At 31.6% G+C, this 8,558-nt stretch overlaps 1 protein-coding gene across 5 annotated transcripts in view; it reads right to left on the bottom strand.

Annotated features, from left to right (window-relative positions):
- unc-13-4A (BAI1 associated protein 3) overlaps window positions 1–6,447 on the bottom strand; it is an 85,204-nt gene extending 78,757 nt beyond the window's left edge. For all 5 annotated transcript variants that reach the window (XR_001940390.1, XM_018516220.1, XM_018516221.1 and 2 more), the window contains exon 1: window positions 6,214–6,447. The gene's annotated coding sequence lies outside the window, so the exon portion shown is untranslated. The remainder of the gene's footprint in view (window positions 1–6,213) is intronic.
- Between the last annotated feature and the right edge of the window lie 2,111 nt (window positions 6,448–8,558).

The following is an 8,558-nucleotide window of genomic DNA, read 5'->3' as shown; positions in this document are numbered from 1 at the left end:
AAAGAGAAATTAGATTCTCTGAATCTTGTGCGACATACGCATATAGCGGCTATTGTTCACTATTATGTACTTCAATAGGGTGATAGTATGGTAGGTCATATCGCAGATTTATAATGCACTTTGCGTAAATTAACTTCAATTTTGCAGACCTCAAAGCGTCATCAGCCAGCCACCGATAGTGGAATTTCCAGTGGAATTTGGAACAGACTTTAACTTTACGAAAATTTAACCTAGGACCACTGCAACTGTTGGTGATCCAATATTACGCAATCCAATAATTACGCAAATTTTCATGACATAATTTATAGGAATGAAATTGTTGTTAATAAAAAATTTTTATCATAGCTATATAAAAAACATAAATCTTTAAATATAAATCTCCTTTAATATAAATGTATTGAAATAAAAAAATATCTCGTCAAAATACTTGCAATTCTGAATAAATTTTTACGAAAATTTTACAATAATCTTTTTCTCAAATTTTTAATTTTTCAGTAATCAAGTAAAAATACAAAATTAAAATCAGGAAAATTCCATAGTACTATATTAACAATGTTAAAAGCAGAAAAATGTTAAAAAATCTTAAAAAATTGTTGCCACTCAACATAAAATTTTCACGTATAGTATCATATTTATATTAAAATCTAATTATTTTTACGTAAATTACTTATTTATAACTTCAATATTGTTTTTAAATTTCAAGAGGATAAGATAGAACGATAGCTATCATTTCTGTGGTAGTTATGAGCAAACGAGAAAACCCTAGTTTTGGTTTACCCAATATAAATCCTAGGATACGTGATTAAGAGTAGCTATAATTATAATAGCATTTTCATCCTCCCGTAGACAATATCTCCATTTGGCGTGATATTAAGTTATATACAGTGAGAGTAAAAGTATTCGTACAAAAAAATTTTAATAAAATAAGTCTTATTTGTAAAAAATAAACATTAATTAGCAATTTTATATAATGAACATTATGTTTCTACATTAATAAACGAGCTTCGCATATATTCTTGATTTTAGAAGCTAAATTTCTCGATTGTACGAATACTTTTTGAGCATATCCAAACAATACAATTTTTAATTTTCGCTTATTTTTCAGATATATTTTCTACAATTAATAGGGGAGAGTGATGTCGGTTGAAACAGAGGGTCAATTGTAACATTGATCGCAATAGCTGTATCTATTGACGAAAGGCTGAACTGCATGCACGGTTGCATACCGTTAACAGACATAAGTCATTGACGAAAAATTGAGTGGCCATTCGTAAGTGCAAACGTAACAGCACCTATTTTTGTTAAATCAAGGTTAGATTGTAAACTTTGTTACCCGCCATTATTTAGTGCAATTCGTTCCACAACAATTTGTAATACGACGATACTGTGTGATATGAATATCACACTTATATGAATATCAAGCTTTGCAGTAAGGTATATATCAATTCAATTTATTGTTTACATGTAAGTTTAATGGATATAAAATCGAAACAAGCGGCGGTGATACAATTGACACCACCGCGGTGTCAATTGTAACAAGTTGCGGCGATGCCATTAATGATAAATATCATTTATAATTTGTTACTTTTTTAAATATCTATTAAGTTGAAATTAATGCCAAAGGATATATTTGTTTTCATAAAAAATTTCAATTTTTTCTTATTTATAATAAATTGGTTAACTGCAAAAATATTTTTTTTGTTTCAACCGACACCACTCTCCCCTACACATCTTTTTGGTATATATAATTTTAAGAAACATACAATCTATTTTGTTCTTTATAAAAAAATTGTTAATTACACAGCAAGAAATGATCGTCAATTAAATGTCGAATCGACTTCAAATTGGTTAAATTATCGTATCGATATTGATTCAACATCAATTCGATGACTCATTTCTCGCTGGAGAATATTTACTTTTTAAAAATAAAGCTTTTTTTTTCAAAAATATTTTCTCTGTACGAATACTTTTTGCACTCACTGTCCAGATATGTATAATTATAAGCTCGCGGGGAAAATTTGATAACGAAATTATACAATCATAATGTAATTATGTAATTGTGTATTCAAAAATACAGATATCGATTTACGTTAAATATTTCGCAATTGCATAAAACATTACAAAATATATGGAATTTTTAATTATATTGTAACTTTCACACATAATTATATTATTATTAATTTGGTTATATTATAATTTAAAAGAAAAATTGCTGTTAAGAAATTTTTACAATATAGCTGTTATGTTATATACGCTAGTAATGTAGTGTAAAATGTATATTTTCGAATAAATATATTATTATATAATATTTCTATTATATCATCATTTACAATTTTACTTCATTTTTTCAACCAACATAAACTTTTATAGAAAAGACGTTTTACGATAACGAGTTATGGAAAATAACTCAAAAAAAAATAAAGAAAAATCCGTTTTTTTTTATAAACTGCCAAGATTTATCAAACTGTCAGGACTTGGATCATTTCTAGGTCTATAAATTAAATCATTTTTTCGGAGAACAAACCTGAATGAAGACACGCGACTCCAGAAGCCAATGTACGATCGAGTCGAAAGTTGAAGGAAAATTCTGGCATTGCATTAAATCTGAGTCTGATCGTAGAATTTATTTCGCTCAGTTCAGTATCCTCTTTCTGAAGCTGCGGAAATACGACGAATAGGTTTCTGCAGAACCGAATACATCAGATCAACGAGTATGTTTTCCTTAGTGGATTGAGCAAAGGGAAATCTCTTCGCGGATACGCCCCATCAGTTTTCCACCGTGCTTCAATCGACGGTAAATTTCTGATGAAGAGATTCTCTTTCCAATATCAAAGATTCGAAGACTTCCACATATTTTTACTTATAATAATCACTAGAGCTTTCAGCCACTATTCGTAATTTATCTGTACATCATCGCAATATATCGACAGACAAAAGATAACGGAAGATTATTATTAAAAATAAATGATTATATCTCATCCCTTGATTCCGAGTCCAAAGCCGATTATTGCACGTAAATCGACTTATCGTCTCACTAAATCCAGATATTTGAAAAGCAAATATTTTATGCACTCATGAAAAATTTCATTTCTCGAATATATATACATATATATATGTATATATACATATATAATTCGTTGATACTTAAAAAAAGATTTTATTTAATATTCCAATTTATATAAATATTAATATATAATAATAACTAATGCATTTTTTAACTCGGAAGAAAATATTAAATAAATGTGTTACAGAATATATAATTTTCCGCTATCTTTCATTTGTCGGTATGTTACGCAGAAATGCACATATAAATTAAATAATCTTATGCATATGTTTATAAAATCTATACGTAGAAACCGAAATAATTATATTAATATGAAATACAAAAAATATTACAATATTCATACATTTTAACTCAGTTATATAATTTTTTTTACATATTTTTCCTTCAGGTTGTAGGCAAAAAAATAAAAAATTTTAAAAAGTATATAGATAAGTTCGATTAAAAAAATTTTTTTTTAATTAATTTATATGGACAAAACTTAACTCACTTTTCATTCGCAATTATTTGTAATTCTACAGACATCTTCTAAATACCTTAGTATTAAAATAATTATTACCCTTAATTTTCCTCTTAATTTCATTTTTGGTACTCAAACAATATAAAAAAAATTCTTTCTTTATTTTACCACATAATAGCGATCCTATTTTTTACGGCAGTCGCAAAATTTTAAATATAGGTATTGCGCAAATTCTAACGCGTAAATCCGTGCAACTAAATCCGAATTTCAGAATTACATCTTCCATTTAATACCTCTTTGCTGCGCAGTTTTTTGTCCGTTTATAGAGCTTGTTTTTCCCGCTTGAACTTATATTCGTCTGACACAAAAAACACATAAAGAACCCCTTATATTAGGGCGTTGCATGGAAACGGATCTTTATAATCCAACAGACGTCTTTTATTCCGTCAAAAGCGTTTTCGTCACTGACAAGTAAACCCGATCGATTGCGAAAGGAAGACTACGAGAGTTTGCTATTTTGCACTTTGGACTCGGGCATGGGACTCTGGCCATTGAGCCACGAGTGATTACTCGTTCGGCTATCATTTAATTAACGAACGCTACATGAGGACGACCTCGAGCATTTAATGAAGACTGTGCTTTATGTTGTTGATTAATTTCAATTCCGCGCTTGCGTAATGGATGATCCTTTAAAAAACGAGTTAATAACTTTAATGGTTTGCAGTTTGCATTCAACTATAACAAACTTGATATGTCCGATGATTTATATTACAACTGTTAATTTTTTTTCACCGAGGTGAGGTGACGAGCACATATGTTGATTAGAATTTTTGTTGAAATGTCGATCTCGTCGGCGGCAACCTTAATGATAAATTTAATAATTTGCGTTACAAGAACCAACAAATAAATATAATGCTGAATGTAAATTTGTATGTCGCAAAAACTTCAGAACATATAAATATAATTATTAAATTACAAATAAAAACCTGATAAACTCGCACCTATCGGATACCATTTTAATTTTATTTCAATATATTGTTTTTATATAAATAAAAAATGCCCTATGTTATTATTTATAATTATAAATATTACGTATTATTATATATAATTGTAAATACATTTTTATAATTTTATTTAAACTTATTTAAACTTATATTATATATATAAATAAAACATACAATACGTTTCTTTAAATAAAATATTTTTATACATTATACTCAAATGCTTTTTAATCTTACTATATTGTAAGCAATCAAATAAAAATTGAAGAGAAAACATTCCTTAAACGATACGTCACTTTATATAATATTCCTTACGTATTTCAAAGTAGAAATTTCTCTAGTGAGTAAACATTCTTTTATTAGTTTTCTTAAATAAATATTCATAGAGATTATTTTAATATTGTACTATGTTTTCAGCAGCGTTCTGATGATTACTGAAGATAAACGACCGAAATTATTTAAAGTAATTGTAAAAAGTAAATATTATTTAATATAAAATTTTAATAGTTAAATATATATATATATATATATATATATATAATAATGTGAAGATAAAAATGCGCAATTTTATAATGAAAATAATCTTATTTAATTATATTATATATTTTACCTGCTTATGGTAATGAGAATTCAACTGTGGTAAGACATACACAATTCACTGAACAAACATATTAGTACTAGGCAATATATCACGGAAAAAGCCGTATCTATGTCTATATTGTATTGGCATTCCTACTTATCAAGAGACATTATCTGTTCATCGACCCACGAATGACAATTCAGATAGAGAGCGATAATCTTCAACATGTCCGACAGTACGTTGATTCTCACTACTCGCTATGCCATTCAATCGTGTATGTGTCTCATGGAGATAGGATTCGTGTTAATGTGATCGTTAACTGTCACGTTTAATTAACGCCCGTTATTATTGTATCTAACATTATTCGAAGATGATTTCAATTGTATTAAAAAAGTTGTATGTTCTTCTAATTAACGGAATTAATGAATAATTAACGGAAAATTATTGAAAGATATATTGTTATGCGACAATTACTATCATGAATGTGATTTTTATATGTCCCGTTTCGTTCGCTTTATTTAACAAGTTAAACAACCGGAACACATCAAAGACAAACTCGATCACAACTTTTTCTATTGATGTTTGCTTCAGCAAAACAATCGTTTTTTGTCGAACGAACAGTTGAAGTTAATAGATGACGTGTCAGAGCTGTAGTAAACGTGTGTTTCCAATTTCTAAAGATTTTTCCTTTGTTATATCAATTCATCAAATTCTACAAAAATACAACAATAAGTTTTTTACGAGAGAAAATATTAGGAACGGAAGACAATCAATCTCCGAGGAATTGATCATTATTATTACCACAACGCATTGTTAAATTTCAATGTTTTTTCCAGCATTAATTTTGATTCACCATCCGCGTCACGTTAATGTTGCGCTGTAGCGGGATGGACAATTAAAATAATTACACACAAAATTGTCAGAGTTCCCATAAATGTATACAATTAACACGCAAGCAACACAATCCGGAGTGCGCGCGCGCGCGCGTCTCAAATTCCGAATGGAGTCTTTGCCATCTGATCCGGCGAAGGCCGGAAGCGACCGCGCGATTTAGTGGTGTCACTGGTGACCTAGTTCGCATCAGAAATGAACGCAGGCTCCGATTACTCACCGTTACGCAGAGACACGTTCGACGACGATGGTGAGAAGAAGCTATCGAGAAGCAAGATCCGTCGAGGCAAATCGTGACACGACGTAACGTCTTTAAAATGTTAACCGCACGTACTTCCGCAATCTCCAAATGTTACCGGCGTCCTAAATAAGGAGTTAGCTAAAGAGTTCGACGAATCCGTGTTCGTTCGAGAGTCGAAGTGGAATAGCCACTTGTAGAGTCGGCGGATGACCGGGCGCGTAAACCAGACTGGCGGGTTGATAAACAGGTGAGATGTCGTCGCGTGCCTCTCTCCCTCTTCTCCCATCCGCTCGCGTTCCACTCCTTCCACTTTCACCAGTTGCACCCTCCCGGTTTCACCCCGGCGTATCTCTCTCCCTCCCAGATAGTTCCCCTTCTTCGCAGGTCATCCATCTCGCTCTTGTTCAGAATTCGGACTATCCGTCTCGTTTCAATTTCCGTTACCCGCCTTATTTTTCGCTTCCTCCACAGAGACTTCTTCGTCTCCACCGTTTGTATATACCTTTCCCTTTTTCGCTTCGAGGCACTACATCACTATCTTTCTTCTGCTCGTTGCCCCCAATACACCCCTACTTTTCTCGGCCATCTCTCTTTCTTGAAACAGTCTTGCCAGCAACTATCTTCCTTCTTCTTTCGCCTCTCTTTCTCTTCCATTCTAGACATCACATCACGCGTCTCCCTTCATGATTCACCTTCTCTATTTCTCAATATCGTCTTGCTTCCTTCTTCACATTCACCCTTCCATTTTTCCAACACGGCTTGCCTCCTTCCACATTTCTATATTCCCCTCTCTTCCGTAATGTCCCTCTGGCCGTTCCACCCTCTTCAGTGACTCCCACCAGCTATTTCTCGATGCCGCCCTACCCACCGAGGTTCGTGGTGCGCTGTTTCCTACCCCCGCAGGGGGAGGGGGAGGGGGGTACAACCGGAGGTACTTGCGTGCGCAGCAACATCCATCGATCTATTTTAGCTCACCTACGCTCCTGCCAGGCCGGGTATATACCTGCTGCTTCCATGCCGTACCCTGCGCGCGTACGGGTGCGTTCACACTACACATTGCCACGGGGATGAAATGAAGAGGGAAGCCAGAGGAGAGAGGGAGGACGGACGAAACTTCGATGAGAGACCCAGAGACCCGAATTGTCGATTCTAGGTTACGAAGATCAAGAGAATTCCAGAGAGAACGGTCTGGTTGTATCAATAATGTTCAACAAGCTTGATTCGCTTAGAAATCGAGATCGGATAAAATCATAAGAAAACTTTGTTTATCATACATTATTTAACGACTGTTTAATTAACTAGTATTTAACTTTAATCGATATTTAAGTTGCAGCCACATTTTGTTCTCCTTGAAACTATCATTTCTCGGAATACGCAGTCATTGTATGTGTTAATGAAATGTTCGTTGAGTAAATTGAAAATTTACTAAAGATTGCTTTTTTTCGAGATTACGTAAAGATTGCCATTAACTTATTTCTATTGTATAATATCCACATATTTTATAGTAGTGCATTTTGTGCACTACTATACATGCTAAAATTTTGATCACACCTCCAGCTAATAGGCTTTTCATTAAAATATTATATATTAAAAAGTATAATCTCAACTTAAGCGCTTCAGATCCTGTATATATTGTAAGGTACATTTAAAGACATTATCCATTGAAATTATTTAATTCTATCGACATCATCTGAGAACTGTTGTCCATAATAATGCATATATTAGAAAAATAGTCAAAATTTTGAATAAAAGTAATTGTTTAGTATAAAAATTACTTATTAAGGGTTGCATAAATTGAATTTAAAACATTTTTTTAACATGGGTCCAATAAAATCAGGTTTGAAAAGGTTAATAAATTCCATAATAAATTTAGGATTGATGTTTGTTCAACAAGAGGGTCAAAGCATTAATTATTAAATTTAATATCGGATATTTTGAATTTACGTATATACAAAGAGAAATAGAAAACATAGAAAAACACCAAGTGCTAAAATTTTGTTTAAAATGTTTTACCTCGAACTAGTTTTAACTGTAGCTATTCGTATATTTATTTTCTACAAAAGTAAATGCTATTGTAAATAATTCAAAAATTGTAAGTTTAAAAAATTATTTTTATATAAATTTATTTTAACTAAAAATTTTACTTGTTCTTTTTTTGACAGTTTTCATTTGATAGTAAAATGACACATGTCATATTTTTCGCAATACTGTACGTTCTAGTTAGACATTCTGAAATATGTAACAAAGTAGAAATAATTTTCCGTTATGTAATTTCTGACGTAATTACTGCCGGATTTTCTGTAAATTATATTTGGTTTTCTGTA

This window comes from Trachymyrmex cornetzi, unplaced genomic scaffold, assembly GCF_001594075.2.
Source record: "Trachymyrmex cornetzi isolate Tcor2-1 unplaced genomic scaffold, Tcor1.1 scaffold61, whole genome shotgun sequence".
Taxonomy (NCBI): Eukaryota; Metazoa; Arthropoda; class Insecta; order Hymenoptera; family Formicidae; genus Trachymyrmex; species Trachymyrmex cornetzi.
This window is presented reverse-complemented; position numbering and strand designations above follow the sequence as displayed.